Source organism: Palaemon carinicauda, unplaced genomic scaffold (assembly GCF_036898095.1).
Source record: "Palaemon carinicauda isolate YSFRI2023 unplaced genomic scaffold, ASM3689809v2 scaffold178, whole genome shotgun sequence".
NCBI classification, from domain to species: domain Eukaryota; kingdom Metazoa; phylum Arthropoda; class Malacostraca; order Decapoda; family Palaemonidae; genus Palaemon; species Palaemon carinicauda.
Window position 1 is genome coordinate 107,104 of NW_027169347.1, and position 17,216 is coordinate 124,319.

The 17,216-nt window shown below is 39.2% G+C and overlaps 1 long non-coding RNA gene across 4 annotated transcripts in view; it reads left to right on the forward strand.

Moving 5' to 3' along the window:
• LOC137635806 (uncharacterized) overlaps window positions 1-15,522 on the forward strand; it is a 36,958-nt gene extending 21,436 nt beyond the window's left edge. For all 4 annotated transcript variants that reach the window (XR_011042794.1, XR_011042792.1, XR_011042791.1 and 1 more), the window contains exon 5: window positions 14,610-15,522. This is a non-coding gene — a long non-coding RNA (uncharacterized lncRNA). The remainder of the gene's footprint in view (window positions 1-14,609) is intronic.
• The last annotated feature ends 1,694 nt before the right edge of the window (window positions 15,523-17,216 follow it).

Sequence of the window (17,216 nt, forward strand, 5' to 3'; positions counted from 1 at the left end):
GAATCTTGCAATTAGTGTTCCAAAGCTCTTGAAAGGCTTTAAGAAAAGGGCTATCTATAAAATAAAGAATAGGGTGTTTTAACCCAAACATTGTGTTGAAGGCTGATTTATATATTAGCCTGTTCTATAATGCTGGTATTTTTTAGTATGATTCGTTGGAGAACTTTATTTGGAAGAAAATGTTCATTATTGTGTTACTGTATAGTTAATTTATTTTTTTTGTCTTTCAGAGTATGATCTACAAAATGATAGAAGTGATATTTTATAAATGACAATTTGTTCCGATATGATATACTTCAATGCACTGCATTCATAGGGGGTCCTGGAATCCCCCAGTCATGACTAGAAAAATCCAGACTATCATGTGAACTGTTAGATGTCTGATTTAAGCACACAATTGCCACTATAATGTGACTTGCCAGAAGATGTGTGGTTTTAGCACAAGAACTCCATTATCTGTTCATGCCAGAAGATGTGTCTCCTACTCTAGTGGAGGGTTAGAGTAGGAACAAAAGGAGAAAAATATCTCTGGCAGGGATATTTCGATATGACCTAGTGGGAAGGAAGAGGTTTGCCTTCGTGGAAAGCTAGTGTTTTACAAACACCAACTTCATTCCTCAACCACATTTATTCCTCCCATTTTATTGGACCATGTGGTTCGACTAAAGGTGCATCAAGTTTCTCTTCTGGGTGGATGCATTTCTAAATGCATGCTACAAACAAGGTCGTCGTTGATGTTACCATATTTCTTAGTTGTCATCGAATTCATCAGAGACTTCGTCGTTATTATCAGTCGTCGTCTTCATATGTTATTTTTGCTTGTAGAATTTATATCTTTTTCAGGAAATATAAGTTTATTTTATACATTTTTTTTTTTTTTTTTTCAGAATTTAATCCGGAAAAATTGAATTGGGTTTTAGCTACCACCACTTGTTTTTTTAATTTATTAAACTTTATATAAGAAATATGTGTTACTTCTCATTTCAGAGTACGATCTACTGTACATGGTGATCCCAGCATCATCGCATGTTGGAAAGGATATTTTATGAAGGTTTTCGCCATCACTCAACTTATTCCATTCGGAACATCGGGAAACGCCTGTAAGCTACTCCCCGTTCCCACTCTGTTTACCCTGGGATTTAGGTCGGGAATCCTCGCCAGGAAGGACAAGACTCCTGAGGAACTTGAGAAACGAACGTTATGGAACCCTGGGGTGTGACCTAATGTCATCCTGCAAGTGATTAACCAGTTGCAGACCTACCGTGAGGTATTAGGAGTACCTGCGATAAACTCTCCCAGAAGACATTGCAGAATCTTGCAATTAGTGTTCCAAAGCTCTTGAAAGGCTTTAAGAAAAGGGCTATCTATAAAATAAAGAATAGGGCGTTTTAACCCAAACATTGTGTTGAAGGCTGATTTATATATTAGCCTGTTCTATAATGCTGGTATTTTTTAGTCTTTCTTTGGAGGACTTTATTCGGAAGAAAATGTTCTTCATAATTGTTATAGTTAATTTACTATTTTTTTTTTGTCTTTCAGAGTATGATCTATAAAATGATAAGTGTTATCATTATTTCAAAAATGACCATTTGTTCCGATATGGTATACTTTAATGCACTGCATACTTAGGAGGTCCTGGAATCCCCCAGTCATGACTAGAAAAATGTAAACTATGTGATCTGTTAGAAGATGTCTGATTTAAGCAGGCAATTGCCAATATGATGTGAAGATGTGTGGTTTTAGCACACAAACTCCACTATCTGTGCTTGCCAGAAGATGTGTCTCCTACTCTAGTGGAGGGTTAGAGTAGGAACAAAAGGAGAAAAATATCTCTTGGCAGGGATATTTCAATATGACCTAGTGGGAAGGAAGAGGTTTGCCTTCGTGGAAAGCTAGTGTTTTACAAACACCAACTTCATTCCTCAACCACATTTATTCCTCCCATTTTATTGGACCATGTGGTTCGACTAAAGGTGCATCAAGTTTCTCTTCTGGGTGGATGCATTTCTAAATGCATGCTACAAACAAGGTCGTCGTTGATGTTACCATATTTCTTAGTTGTCATCGAATTCATCAGAGACTTCGTCGTTATCAGTCGTCGTCTTCATATGTTATTTTTGCTTGTAGAATTTATATCTTTTTCAGGAAATATAAGTTTATTTTATACATTTTTTTTTTTTTCAGAACTTAATCCGGAAAAATTGAATTGGGTTTTAGCTACCACCACTTGTTTTTTTAATTTATTAAACTTTATATAAGAAATATGTGTTACTTCTCATTTCAGAGTACGATCTACTGTACATGGTGATCCCAGCATCATCGCATGTTGGAAAGGATATTTTATGAAGGTTTTCGCCATCACTCAACTTATTCCATTCGGAACATCGGGAAACGCCTGTAAGCTACTCCCCGTTCCCACTCTGTTTACCCTGGGATTTAGGTCGGGAATCCTCGCCAGGAAGGACAAGACTCCTGAGGAACTTGAGAAACGAACGTTATGGAACCCTGGGGTGTGACCTAATGTCATCCTGCAAGTGATTAACCAGTTGCAGACCTACCGTGAGGTATTAGGAGTACCTGCGATAAACTCTCCCAGAAGACATTGCAGAATCTTGCAATTAGTGTTCCAAAGCTCTTGAAAGGCTTTAAGAAAAGGGCTATCTATAAAATAAAGAATAGGGTGTTTTAACCCAAACATTGTGTTGAAGGCTGATTTATATATTAGCCTGTTCTATAATGCTGGTATTTTTTAGTATGATTCGTTGGAGAACTTTATTTGGAAGAAAATGTTCTTCATTATTGTGTTACTGTATAGTTAATTTATTTTTTTTGTCTTTCAGAGTATGATCTACAAAATGATAGAAGTGATATTTTATAAATGACAATTTGTTCCGATATGATATACTTCAATGCACTGCATTCATAGGGGGTCCTGGAATCCCCCAGTCATGACTAGAAAAATCCAAAATATCATGTGAACTGTTAGATGTCTGATTTAAGCGCACAATTGCCACTATAATGTGACTTGCCAGAAGATGTGTGGTTTTAGCACACAAACTCCACTATCTGTGCTTGCCAGAAGATGAGTGTCCTACTCTAGTGGAGGGTTAGAGTAGGAACAAAAGGAGAAAAATATCTCCGTGTGGGATATTTCAATATGACCTAGTGGGAAGGAAGAGGTTTGCCTTCGTGGAAAGCTAGTGTTTTACAAACACCAACTTCATTCCTCAACCACATTTAATCCTCCCATGTTATTGGACCATGTGGTTCGACTAAAGGTGCATCAAGTTTCTCTTCTGGGTGGATGCATTTCTAAATGCATGCTACAAACAAGGTCGTCGTTGATGTTACCATACTTCTTAGTTGTCATCGAATTCATCAGAGACTTCGTCGTTATTATCAGTCGTCGTCTTCATATGTTATTTTTGCTTGTAGAATTTATATCTTTTTCAGGAAATATAAGTATTTTATACATTTTTTTTTTTTTCAGAACTTAATCCGGAAAAATTGAATTGGGTTTTAGCTACCACCACTTGTTTTTTTAATTTATTAAACTTTATATAAGAAATATGTGTTACTTCTCATTTCAGAGTACGATCTACTGTACATGGTGATCCCAGCATCATCGCTTGTTGGAAAGGATATTTTATGAAGGTTTTCGCCATCACTGAACTTATTCCATTCGGAACATCGGGAAACGCCTGTAAGCTACTCCCCGTTCCCACTCTGTTTACCCTGGGATTTAGGTCGGGAATCCTCGCCAGGAAGGACAAGACTCCTGAGGAACTTGAGAAACGAACGTTATGGAACCCTGGGGTGTGACCTAATGTCATCCTGCAAGTGATTAACCAGTTGCAGACCTACCGTGAGGTATTAGGAGTACCTGCGATAAACTCTCCCAGAAGACATTGCAGAATCTTGATATTAGTGTTCCAAAGCTCTTGAAAGGCTTTAAGAAAAGGGCTATCTATAAAATAAAGAATAGGGTGTTTTAACCCAAACATTGTGTTGAAGGCTGATTTATATATTAGCCTGTTCTATAATGCTGGTATTTTTTAGTATGATTCGTTGGAGAACTTTATTTGGAAGAAAATGTTCTTCATTATTGTGTTACTGTATAGTTAATTTATTTTTTTTGTCTTTCAGAGTATGATCTACAAAATGATAGAAGTGATATTTTATAAATGACAATTTGTTCCGATATGATATACTTCAATGCACTGCATTCATAGGGGGTCCTGGAATCCCCCAGTCATGACTAGAAAAATCCAAAATATCATGTGAACTGTTAGATGTCTGATTTAAGCACACAATTGCCACTATAATGTGACTTGCCAGAAGATGTGTGGTTTTAGCACACAAACTCCACTATCTGTGCTTGCCAGAAGATGAGTGTCCTACTCTAGTGGAGGGTTAGAGTAGGAACAAAAGGAGAAAAATATCTGCGGGTGGGATATTTCAATATGACCTAGTGGGAAGGAAGAGGTTTGCCTTCGTGGAAAGCTAGTGTTTTACAAACACCAACTTCATTCCTCAACCACATTTATTCCTCCCATTTTATTGGACCATGTGGTTCGACTAAAGGTGCATCAAGTTTCTCTTCTGGGTGGATGCATTTCTAAATGCATGCTACAAACAAGGTCGTCGTTGATGTTACCATATTTCTTAGTTGTCATCGAATTCATCAGACACTTCGTCGTTATTATCAGTCATCGTCTTCATATGTTATTTTTGCTTGTAGAATTTATATCTTTTTCAGGAAATATAAGTTTATTTTATACATTTTTTTTTTTTTTTTCAGAACTTAATCCGGAAAAATTGAATTGGGTTTTAGCTACCACCACTTGTTTTTTTAATTTATTAAACTTTATATAAGAAATGTGTTACTTCTCATTTCAGAGTACGATCTACTGTACATGGTGATCCCAGCATCATCGCATGTTGGAAAGGATATTTTATGAAGGTTTTCACCATCACTCAACTTATTCCATTCGGAACATCGGGAAACGCTTGTAAGCTACTCCCCGTTCCCACTCTGTTTACCCTGGGATTTAGGTCGGGAATCCTCGCCAGGAAGGACAAGACTCCTGAGGAACTTGAGAAACGAACGTTATGGAACCCTGGGGTGTGACCTAATGTCATCCTGCAAGTGATTAACCAGTTGCAGACCTACCGTGAGGTATTAGGAGTACCTGCGATAAACTCTCCCAGAAGACATTGCAGAATCTTGCAATTAGTGTTCCAAAGCTCTTGAAAGGCTTTAAGAAAAGGGCTATCTATAAAATAAAGAATAGGGTGTTTTAACCCAAACATTGTGTTGAAGGCTGATTTATATATTAGCCTGTTCTATAATGCTGGTATTTTTTAGTATGATTCGTTGGAGAACTTTATTTGGAAGAAAATGTTCTTCATTATTGTGTTACTGTATAGTTAATTTATTTTTTTTGTCTTTCAGAGTATGATCTACAAAATGATAGAAGTGATATTTTATAAATGACAATTTGTTCCGATATGATATACTTCAATGCACTGCATTCATAGGGGGTCCTGGAATCCCCCAGTCTGACTAGAAAAATCCAAAATATAATGTGAACTGTTAGAAGATGTCTGATTTAAGCACACAATTGCCACTATAATGTGACTTGCCAGAAGATGTGTGGTTTTAGCACAAGAACTCCATTATCTGTTCATGCCAGAAGATGTGTCTCCTACTCTAGTGGAGAGTTAGAGTAGGAACAAAAGGAGAAAAATATCTCCGGGTGGGATATTTCAACATGACCTAGTGGGAAGGAAGAGGTTTGCCTTCGTGGAATGCTAGTGTTTTACAAACACCAGCTTCATTCCTCAACCACATTTATTCCTCCCATTTTGTAGGACCATGTGGTTCGACTAAAGGTGCATCAAGTTTCTCTTTTAGGTGGATGCATTTCAAAATGCATGCTACAAACAAGGTCGTCGTTGAAGTTATCGGAGTTGATGTTATCTTCATATTGAAGTCTTAGTCAAAGTCATCGTCATTGAGTTCGTCTTAAGTCATCGTCATTAAGTTCGTCTAAGTCATCGTCATTGAGTTCGTCTAAGTGTTCGTCATTGAGTTCGTCTAAGTCTTCGTCGTTATCATCAGAGTCGTCTTTATATGTAATTTTTGCATGTAGAATTTATATCTTTTTCAGGAAACCTAATAATTTTTTTTTACATTTTTTTTTTCAGAACTTAATCCAGAAAAGTTTAATCTTAATAATTGTGTTCTAGCTACCACCATTTTGTTTTTTTAATTTATTTAAGTTATTTTAAAGAAATGTTTATTTTTTCTCATTTCAGAGTACGATCTATGGTACATGGTGATCCCTACATCATTGCTTGTTAACCTAAACTGACTGGAACAAATTTCTTTTCTCTTTCTCTGTTTCAGGTGAGCCTGCCTGTGAGGTCCAACCACGCCACTTTGTCCAGGCCGTGACGGGTGCCGTTGCGGCACCTTCATGTCCTCGGAGGAGAATGATCCTTTCACTCTCTGTCCTTTGTACCGAAGTCACTCGTGTTTGAAGTTTAGTGTGTGTCGGGAGTGGATGCCCTTCCCAGTGTGTGAGGTTTGGTATGCGGAAGAAGTAGTTTAAAAGGATTCTTCCCCTTCGGGGTCAGCCTCGAAGTTGAGGAAGTCTAGTATGAGTGGCGCCCTGGTAACGCACGGATAACCTAGGTTGGAGTCTCCTCCCATTGTCTCCCCTAGAGAGGCAGTGAGGGAGCCCTCCACGGGGGAGTCCCCCTCATACGACGCTGTTCGTTTGCTGTGGCCCTCCTTGGGGTTGACGGGTTCCCCATCAAAGGAGAAGCTATAGGAGGTCTTGCGTTTGAGCGTGCGTACGCACTGAAGCGCTGAGTCCTCTTCTGCTCTCTCTCCTAATAGGTTCGCTAATGTACCTATTAGTCCAGACCTTCCTTCACGTCCGAAGGAACGTGTTCCTCTACCCCAGAGGTGCTAGATTTCAGTTACGCTGAAAGATAATCCACATAAATAACTCCAGGTTTTTATTAGGGAAAAATGCAAATTATCTCAGAATTTGTCATTTTCAGTAACTTGTTTGGTTGTTAGCAGTAGATTTTTTTCTAAACGTCACTTTTTTTCTAAACGTCACTTTTTATTTCGGCTCAGTATAGTGTAGACGTGTGTCACTCTCCAGTTAACCTTAGCTAGCTGGAATTAATTTCTTTTCTCTTTTTCTCTTTCAGGTGTTCCTACCCGTGAGGTCCAACCATGCCACTTTTTCCAGGCCATGAAGGGCGCCGGTACAGTGCTTGCGTGTCCTCGGAGGAGCCAGATCAACACAGTGTCTGTCCTTCGTGCTGAGGTTAATCGTATTAGAAGGAATCTCCTTGCAGTGTGCTGGGAGTGTTCGCCCTCCCAGTGGGTGAGGTTTGGTGGGCAGAAAAAGAAGTTTAAAATGGATTCTCTCCGTTTGGGGTAATACTCGAAGTGGAAGAAGTCGAGTACGAGTGGCACCCTGGTAATGCTGGGACAACCTCGTTTGGGGTCTCCTCCCATTGTCTCCCCTAGAGAGGCAGTGAGGGAGCCATCCACAGGGGAGTACCTCTCAGACGATGCTGTTCGTCTACTGTGGCCCTCCTTGTGGTTGACGTGTTCCCCATCAAAGGAGAAGCTACAGGTGGTCTTGCGTCTTGGTGTGCATGCGCACTCAAGCGATGAGTCCTCTTCTGCTCTCCTAATAGGTTCGCTAATGTACCTATTAGTCCGGACCTTTCTTCACGTCTAAAGGAACATGTTCCTTTACCCCAGAGGTTATCATCTATCTTGACTGGAGCTGCTATAGTTCCCCCCCAGCTACCCCCACCCTACCGCTCAAGTGGTAGGCAGGCTTACCACCTCGCAGTTGAAATCTAATGGCTACCTTCCAGCTATGCTGAAAGATAATCCACATAAATAACTCTAGGTCTGTATTAGTTAGGGAAAAATACAAATTATCAATGAATTTGTCCTTTTCAGTGACTTGTTTTGTTTTTAGCTATAGATTTTTTCTAGCAGGGGTTTTATATGAACATTAGTTGTCCCGACGCAAGATACAAACCTTCCGCTCTTTGACCTAACATTATTTCGGCTGAGCTGAAAACTAGTCAAAGTTAACCAGGGTTTAACTAACCTGCTAGTTGACGGGGGTGTGTTCACCCACTGCTCCACACCCACTGGTGACTATCAGTCACTTTTTATTTCGGCTCAGTATAATGTAGACGTGTCTCACTCTCCAGTTAACCTTAGCTAGCTGGAATTCATTTCTTTTCTCTTTTTCTCTTTCAGGTGTTCCTACCCGTGAGGTCCAACCATGCCACTTTTTCCAGGCCGTGAAGGGCGCCGGTACAGCACTCTCGTGTCCTCGGAGGAGCCAGATCAACACAGTGTCTGTCCTTCGTGCCGAGGTTAATTGTATTAGAAGGAATCTCCTTGTAGTGTGCTGGGAGTGTTCTCCCTCCCAGTGGGTGAGGTTTGGTGGGCAGAAAAAGAAGTTTAGAATGGATTCTCTCCGTTTGGGGTAATACTCGAAGTGGAAGAAGTCAAGTACGAGTGGCACCCTGGTAATGCTGGGACAACCTCGTTTGGGGTCTCCTCCCATTGTCTCCCCTAGAGAGGCAGTGAGGGAGCCATCCACAGGGGAGTACCTCTCAGACGATGCTGTTCGTCTACTGTGGCCCTCCTTGTGGTTGACGTGTTCCCCGTCAAAGGAGAAGCTTCAGGAGGTATTGCGTCTTGGTGTGCATGCGCACTCAAGCGATGAGTCCTCTTCTGCTCTCCTAATAGGTTCGCTAATGTACCTATTAGTCCGGACCTTTCTTCAAGTCTAAAGGAACATGTTCCTTTACCCCAGAGGTTATCATCTATCTTGACTGGAGCTGCTATAGTTCCCCCCCAGCTACCCCCACCCTACCGCTCAAGTGGTAGGCAGGCTTGCCACCTCGCAGTTTAAATCTAATGGCTACCTTCCAGCTATGCTGAAAGATCATCCACATAAATAACTCTAGGTCTGTATTAGTTAGGGAAAAATACAAATTATCAATGAATTTGTCCTTTTCAGTGATTTGTTTTGTTTTTAGCTATAGATTTTTTTCTAGCAGGAGTTGTCCCGACGCAAGATACAAACTTTCCGCTCTTTAACCTAACATTATTTTGGCGGAGCTGAAAACTAGTCAAAACTAAAGTTAACCAGGGTTTAACCCTTTTACCCCCAAAGGACGTACTGGTACGTTTCACAAAACTCCTTCCTTTACCCCAATGGACGTACCGGTACGTCCTTGCAAAAAAATGCTATAAATTTTTTTTTTCATATTTTTGATAATCTTTTGAGAAAATTCAGGCATTTTCCAAGAGAATGAGACCAACCTGACCTCTGTATGACAAAAATTAAGGCTGTTAGAGCAATTTAAAAAAAAATATACTGCAAAATGTGCTGGGGAAAAAATAACCCCTTGGGGGTTAAGGTCTGGAAATTTCCAAAGAGCCTGGGGGTAAAAGGGTTAACTAACCTGCTAGTTGGGGGGGTGTTGTGTTCACCCACTGCTCCCACCCGTCACTTTTTATTTTGGCTCAGTATAGTGTAGACGTGTCTCACTCTCCAGTTAACCTTAGCTAGCTGGAATTAATTTCTTTTCTCTGTTTCTCTTTCAGGTGTTCCTACCCACAAGGTCCAACCATGCCACTTTGTCCAGACCGTGAAGGGCGCCATTGCGGCACCTTCATGTCCGCTGGCTATTACGGTACAGTAGTGATTTCGTATACAAAAAGAACGAGAGAACCTATATGACTACCAAAATGGTGTCAAATAAGCAGGGTTGTCATCATTATCACATTGTTAATCCCCTTCATATTACATAGAATAAGTGAAGAACATTGGAAAATCATCTCGTAAGTAACTTGAGAGACGTTTAAAAAAGGATTGCAGTGTGCTCTAGATCATCAACATGTCCGTAACACGATTTGCTTTCATTAACTTTTCTTTATAGTGCACACCTAAAACTAGAGCAATCCCCTTAACTAAACAAGACCTAGGTTATAGTATTTTTAATAATAATGTGTAACCCTTTGAAGGAATGGTTTTTTATTGTTTGGAGGGGGCTGTGTTCAATCTAATCCAAAGGCGAATTATTGTTAAGACGTGTGCGATCACTTGTCAACTTTTGTATAAACAGCGAATGAACAAAGACCTTTCTTTGACTTCACAAAATTCTATAGTTCATATATGAAAGATCTATTTTAAAGCTATTACTAATTTTAAGGTATTTTATTTAATTTAGTATTTGTTACTTCATATATAGTTTATTTATTAACTAATTTCTGTTCCTCACTGGGTTATTTTCCCTGTTGGAGCCCCTTGGTGTATATCGGGCACTGCAACAATGTAGGAAGCAATATCTCGCTGACTAAAGATCTTTTATGATTTGGTATCGGAATATTTATTAAAAGATAGCATACAATCATCATTATCACTATCTCCTACTACGCCTATTGACGCAAAGTGCCTTGGTTAGATTTTGCCAGTCATCTCTATCTTCAGGATTTAAATCGACACATCTCCATTCATCATCTTCTACCTCATGCTTCACAGTCCTCAGTCATGTAGGCCAGGATCTTCCAACTCCTCTCTTGCCTTCTGGAGTTACATTAGATATTTATAATCAGGTGGAATGGAAATTAGTATATACCTATAGTTTGGGAATTAGAACCATTTTTTTTAGCATTACATTGCTATATTTCAAGGTTACTCACAAAGAATGTGGGTCGGTGTCTACCGACGATGTGAAGGTCCCGCAAGTACTATCTCCGGAACCAGGGCATGTACACATCATCAACTAAGCACAATCACACTTGAGAAAGAGAAAGTTAGTGTAAAATGAGTGTAAAACAACAATTTTCATCAGTGTCTGTGGGAGCCTTGAGAAGGAGAGAGAGGAGACGTCCGCTCTCTACAAACCAAGAAGAAAAAGTGACTAGCTCATCACTCCGTGAGTTATGTACAGGTGGCTGGTATCACCGGTAGCCCCCTACCCAAGTAATGGCTAGGGTTGCCACCTCCCACTGAAAAGTCTAATTGGTTTCCTTCCAGCTTTGCCGAAAGATATATTTGGGAAAGGTACGGGATGGGGTGAGGGTAGTCGTAGTAGCGGGCAGTAGTCGGATGTAGAACGGCACCTCGTGTATCGAGGGATATTGATGAAGGAGAGGACTAACTGGTGAGGGACCTTTGGTCGTGGTTCTAACAAGACCCAGTTACTGTATCGACGCTCAATTAGAGTGAGCGAGCTGGGTTTATTCGTGGCATTCCATGCATCTTTTTTCTCTGGTATATTTAGCAGTATTTATGACTTCGAAATGGTGCTATAAGGAGCGTTTCACTGGGCGACACAGGTTCCTCGTCCAGAAATAGATTTTTCCTTCGTCAAAATCCCTTTCATATATAAATAACTAAAGGTTTGTATTATGAATTTGTCATGTTACTGGATATGTCTAGCCTGTCATGATGCGTACCAAAATTTATACATCCAACTGTACTATAATTCACATGCTTATGTCATCAAATTCCTCACATAAATTGGTACCACTGTTGACCTTTATAGCTGTAATATCTGCTTATGGTAAGGAAAATTAGAATATAATTCTTAGTCATTGTGGTTCAAGGAATTGAGTTGTCAGGTACTTGAAAGCATTTAATTAGGTATATTACAAATTGTAAGGTAGGATTTTGAAGCCTGGTGATAGTGTAATATGTACTATCATATAAAACCATTTGAATTGATTGGTATATTTGTGAATGATGGTTGGTATTATCATAGTAACTACTGGATGAGTAGCGCTATGTAACCAGGGGACTGGTATATTTGTGAATGAGGGTTGGTATTGTCATCGTAACTACTGGATGAGTAGCGCTATGTAACCAGGGGACTGGTATATTTGTGAATGAGGGCTGGTATTGTCATCGTAACTACTGGATGAGTAGCACTATGTAACCAGGGGACTGGTGTATTTGTGAATGAGGGCTGGTATTGTCATCGTAACTACTGGATGAGTAGCACTATGTAACCAGGGGACTGGTGTATTTGTGAATGAGGGCTGGCATTGTCATCGTAACTACTGGATGAGTAGCACTATGTAACCAGGGGACTGGTGTATTTGTGAATGAGGGTTGGCATTGTCATCGTAACTACTGGATGAGTAGCACTATGTAACCAGGGGACTGGTGTATTTGTGAATGAGGGTTGGCATTGTCATCGTAACTACTGGATGAGTAGCACTATGTAACCAGGGGACTGGTATATTTGTGAATGAGGGTTGGTATCGTCATAGTAACTACTGGATGAGTAGCACTATGTAACCAGGGGACTGGTATATTTGTGAATGAGGGTTGGTATCGTCATAGTAACTACTGGATGAGTAGCACTATGTAACCAGGGGACCCAATGACTGTAGCAAACCAATTTAGAATAGACTGCTGTGGAAAGATAAAAAAAAAGTACAATTTTCATTAGATTATTATGATGTGCATAAATCTACTTTAACCCTTTTACCCCCAGGCTATTTGGAAATTTCCAACCCTTAACCCCCAGGGTGTTATTTTTTTCCCAGCACATTTTGCAGTATATTTTTTTTAGATTGCTCTAACAGCCTTAATTTTTGTCATAGAGAGGCCAGCTTGGTCTCATTCTCTTGGAAAATGCCTGAATTTTCTCAAATAAATATAAAAAATATGAAAAAATAAATTTTTGTAACATTTTTTTGCAAGGACGTACGGTACGTCCATGGGGGTAAAGGGATGGCTATTGTGAAATGTACCAGTACGGCCTTTTGGGGTAAAAGGGTTAAAGTAATTGACAGAATTACTGAAAACATGCTTAACGTACAGTAGTCGTGCGGGAATATATGCAGCCGCAGTTCATTCGATCCTGTGATGGGAAGGGCACAGTTTTGAGTCTGGCAATGTTTATGTCAGACTATTGCTTTTCAGGGGGCCAATTGGCAAAATTGTGGCACCCTAGATATACCGGAAGAGGTACAAATGACACAATTACAGCAATTGATGGTGTAAAACGTAATTGTAAGAAAGGAAGTTAAACCGAGCGGTTCTTGGAGGTGAAAACGTAGTTATAATTCAGTCGTGTTCTGAAATTTCTGCCTTCAGTGCACACAAACCCATTTCCTCATAACCTAACCTAGTCTGTCATTTTGTGTTTTCATGTTGGTTATTAATGAATTTACTAAAGGCCAATTGCTGAACATGTTAATTTTCATCAGGTTTGAACAATGCAAAGTGTGGCTAAAGGTACTCAGACTCTCTGTATAGTACTGTAACCTTTACTGCAGTGCATAGGTAACAAACAGTACTGAAGTACTGCAAGATTTGACAGCATTGTTTTGAAGTGACTACTTGAGGCATCCATTTGTTACTGCTGCGCACAATACGTAGATGGCTAGATAAGAACATGAGATAATTCAACAAGCAATTTTATTGTTTAGTGAAGAGTATTTTATGATACTGTACTGGGCATCTTCCAGCAGCCAGTATATACATACATACATACATATACCGAGGCACTTCCCCCAATTTTGGGGGGTAGCCGACATCAACAAATGAAACTACCCAAAACTAGAGTGCGGGGAGCAGTCACTCTCCCCCCCAGCTTCATCTCTTTGTTGCTGTCTCACAGGATGTAGATACAGGAGAGGGGGTTCCCTGCCCCCTCATCCCGTCCCTTTTAGTCGCCTCTTACGACACGCAGGGATAACGTTGGCGCTATTCTAATTTTTATATGCCCCCGCGGCCACAGTATATAGTGACAGATAATAGAATTGGAGAAATGATTTCCTAAACTGTAGTTTTATTAATAAATTTCAGCATCAACTATCGAGTCCCTTCATTTTACTTGCTTTTGAAAGCTCCTGTGCCCTAATTTAGTTTGTCTTTTTTGCCGTCGGACTCTAGGCGCTTCTACTTTATTATTTTTAGGTGTTTCTACTTTATTATACCAGCTTTCTTTCTCCCACCCTGCTGTCTTGCCTCTTTGTACTTCATATGGGCTAGATTCTCTATATCCAATTGAAATCCTGTCGAGGTGTTTTGTTGGAAGTCGTCAAGTATTGAATGTGGTTTTTTTTTTTCCATTTTGGCCTTTTTGTCTTTCAGTTTAATGAAATTGTAACCACCATTGTTTTTCAATTTTTAATTACTAATTATTCATAATGTGGGAGGGTGGGGTGGGCTGTGCCACCCTAGCAGTACCAGCCGAACTCGATTGAGTCCCTTGTCAGGCTGGGAGGAACAGAGAGAGGAGACGTCCCCTTTTTTGTTGAATTTGTTTGATGTCGGCAACCCCCCAAAATTTGGGGAAGTGCCTTAGTGTATGTATGTATGTAATTATTCATTCATTTGTAGATATAGCTAGGATTTTTTTAGTATTTATTCTCATATATTTAAATGTTGTAGTAAAATAACTTGCTTTGCTTTGCTAGCTTGTTCATTGTGATCTGGTTTTTGCTTAGCTTAGTAATAAGTGAATTTGATGTTGAATGAACAAAAAAGTCAATGTTTTTAATACTTAATTTATTTCTACAGGTAATTCTTCACGGTCTGCAATGCAGTACGTCTTATTCGAGTTGATCTGACTATCAATCAATCAAGAATGAAAATGAATTTCAAAGTATCAAGATTGTTTAAAAAATTTGCATCAGGAAAAATTCGAGTTGATCTGACTATCAAGATTAGAAGTGAATTTCATAATCTCAAGATTACCCTTACGTCATTAGCATCAAGAAGAATTTAAGCTTTTTTTTTACCCAAAAAGCATGTATGGTATAAATTTTCTCATCACTGAATGAGAAATTTGAAATAAGACATTGGCTTGATAATTTTTTTTTTTTCTTAAGCACCGCATTTTGTGTTCAGTTGTTTTTAATTTCTATGTAAACTCGTTGCCTTCAATCAATTTAAAGTTTAGTGTGGTCTTAAGACCAGCAAGTATGAAGTTTTACTGTATTTTTTTTAAAACAAAATACAGTATAACTTCATACTCATTACAAAAGATTGTTTCAAATCAATAATGTGTCTAAATGTGGAGTATTTATAATTGGTCTGTTCACAAACCCTTGGGTGTCTTCACCCTTATTACTGGAAAGGGATACTAATTGTCAAAATTTATTCTGTTACCATTTTATTTGTAAGAAAATCCAGTTTTTGTCTAAAAATCTCTTGATTTATATGTGCCATTATTTTATTGAAACTTACTGGAATTCATTTGCTATTTATTCTAAAACCAGGAGCCCTCTCAATGAGAGAATGCCTTGATGAAGTCATTGAGCTTCAGCCGTGCTATTTATTCTAAAACCAGGAGCCCTCTTAATGAGAGAATGCCTTGATGAAGTCATTGAGCTTCAGCCGTGCTATTTATTCTAAAACCAGGAGCCCTCTTAATGAGAGAATGCCTTGATAAAGTCATTGAGCTTCAGCACGGCACACTTGATGGGCAAGAGGGCTCTTGAACTTGGGGAAATTGCTCCCCCAGTTCGAATCTAAATTTCTCTTATCTTTTTCTTCGGCGTCAATGACCTTAGATGTCAGGATGCCTGAAAACCTTAAATCAATCAATCAATCATCTTTTTCTTTCAATATTAATTCGACCTTGTCCTGATTTTATAAACTTTTTTTCGTGTTGCTTTACCAACTCCACGAGAAAGGTTTCCCCTATTATATATATATATGTATTTATTAATTTTTCTTTTTCCTTTGGCTTGGATGTTTCTACATCCATTATAACTGCTGGCACGGATGGTTATATATTTGCTATTGCTGCCCTGCTTTGATGAATTGGAGAAGGTGTAGTGGTTGGGAGGTATTTGCATTCAAAGCTATATGTGAGAGTATTGGATGATCTCAGCCATCCCGAAGATGGTTTGGACCTTTTTGGCGGAACTATTCTCAAGTGTTGGGTCTTCAGAATCCAGGGGGATCCAACGCTTGGCGTAGGACTCTCGGCTTTTGGGCGGAAGCCCGTCATTGCAGATATGGGGAGGATGATTCCATAGTTAAATGGTCCCAGTCCTAACAGGTGGGTTCAGCTTACACATGTGTCTCTATATCTGTTTTGATGCTATCCTTCGGGTGGGGTATGGAGTGGACCATTTGGGAAGTACACATTGTGCTGATAGTGGAGAGTGCAAATTTCCTTTCTGACGTGTGTTGGCCTAATATTCTCGAGCAGGTACAACAAACTAACCCTTTTCTCTCTCTCGTCTAATGGATTCTTTAAGTAACGAACCCCCATCCCCTGGATATGCTGACTTTCCCCCCAGCACTGTTGACGTCCTCTTGCTAATTCAATTAAGGAAAATTCTGTTGACGACCTAGGAACAAAAAAGGACCCCTCTACTAATGTATTAAAACCAATTAAGTCGGATAATAAAGGGAAACTTCGAATCCTTCATGTTACCCAAATTCCAATAAATACTGATTATGATATGCTATATAAAGCATTCAGATGCTATGGAGTGATAAAAGAAATTAGAATGAAACTTAGAAATGAAAAATGGCATTCATGGATAACTTATAATAATCATGAAGCATTCAATGCAATATGTAACATCAATAATATCAAAATTAATAACTTTAAAATGTCATGGGTCCCTATGTGATAAGATACCAAACTAATTGGATATATATAGACCTGCTGACTGGTTTGAGAAAGATATCAATTTTACTATGCTCCCCCAAAGAAAGCCAAAACCAACAAGCCACTTGTTGCTGAGCCTAAAGGGAGTAATGGGAATTATTTTAAAATTAGCAAACTAATTCGGAAAAAGGTAGGAACCATTGCACCAGGTGATATATCTCGCTTTGGGAAAAATAGCTTCCTAATCCATGCAAAATCATTCACGCAATCAGTAATACTGTCTAACCTTAAGACAAGTAGTGATGAGGATATGTTAGATGTCAAACCCCACCTAATTTTAGTTAAGGAAGGGGAGTAGTCTTCAATAAAGATCCGTATGAATTTACAGAAGAGGAAATACTAGCCATGTGCCCATTAACAGCGTGGAAAGTGCATAAGATTCCTGGGACGTCGATGATTATTCTTTACTTTCCAGGATGCTGATGTGCTTTTCCACATCGATATTGAAAATGAAAGAATTAAAGTTTGACCTTTCAAACAAAAGCCCTTACAATGTT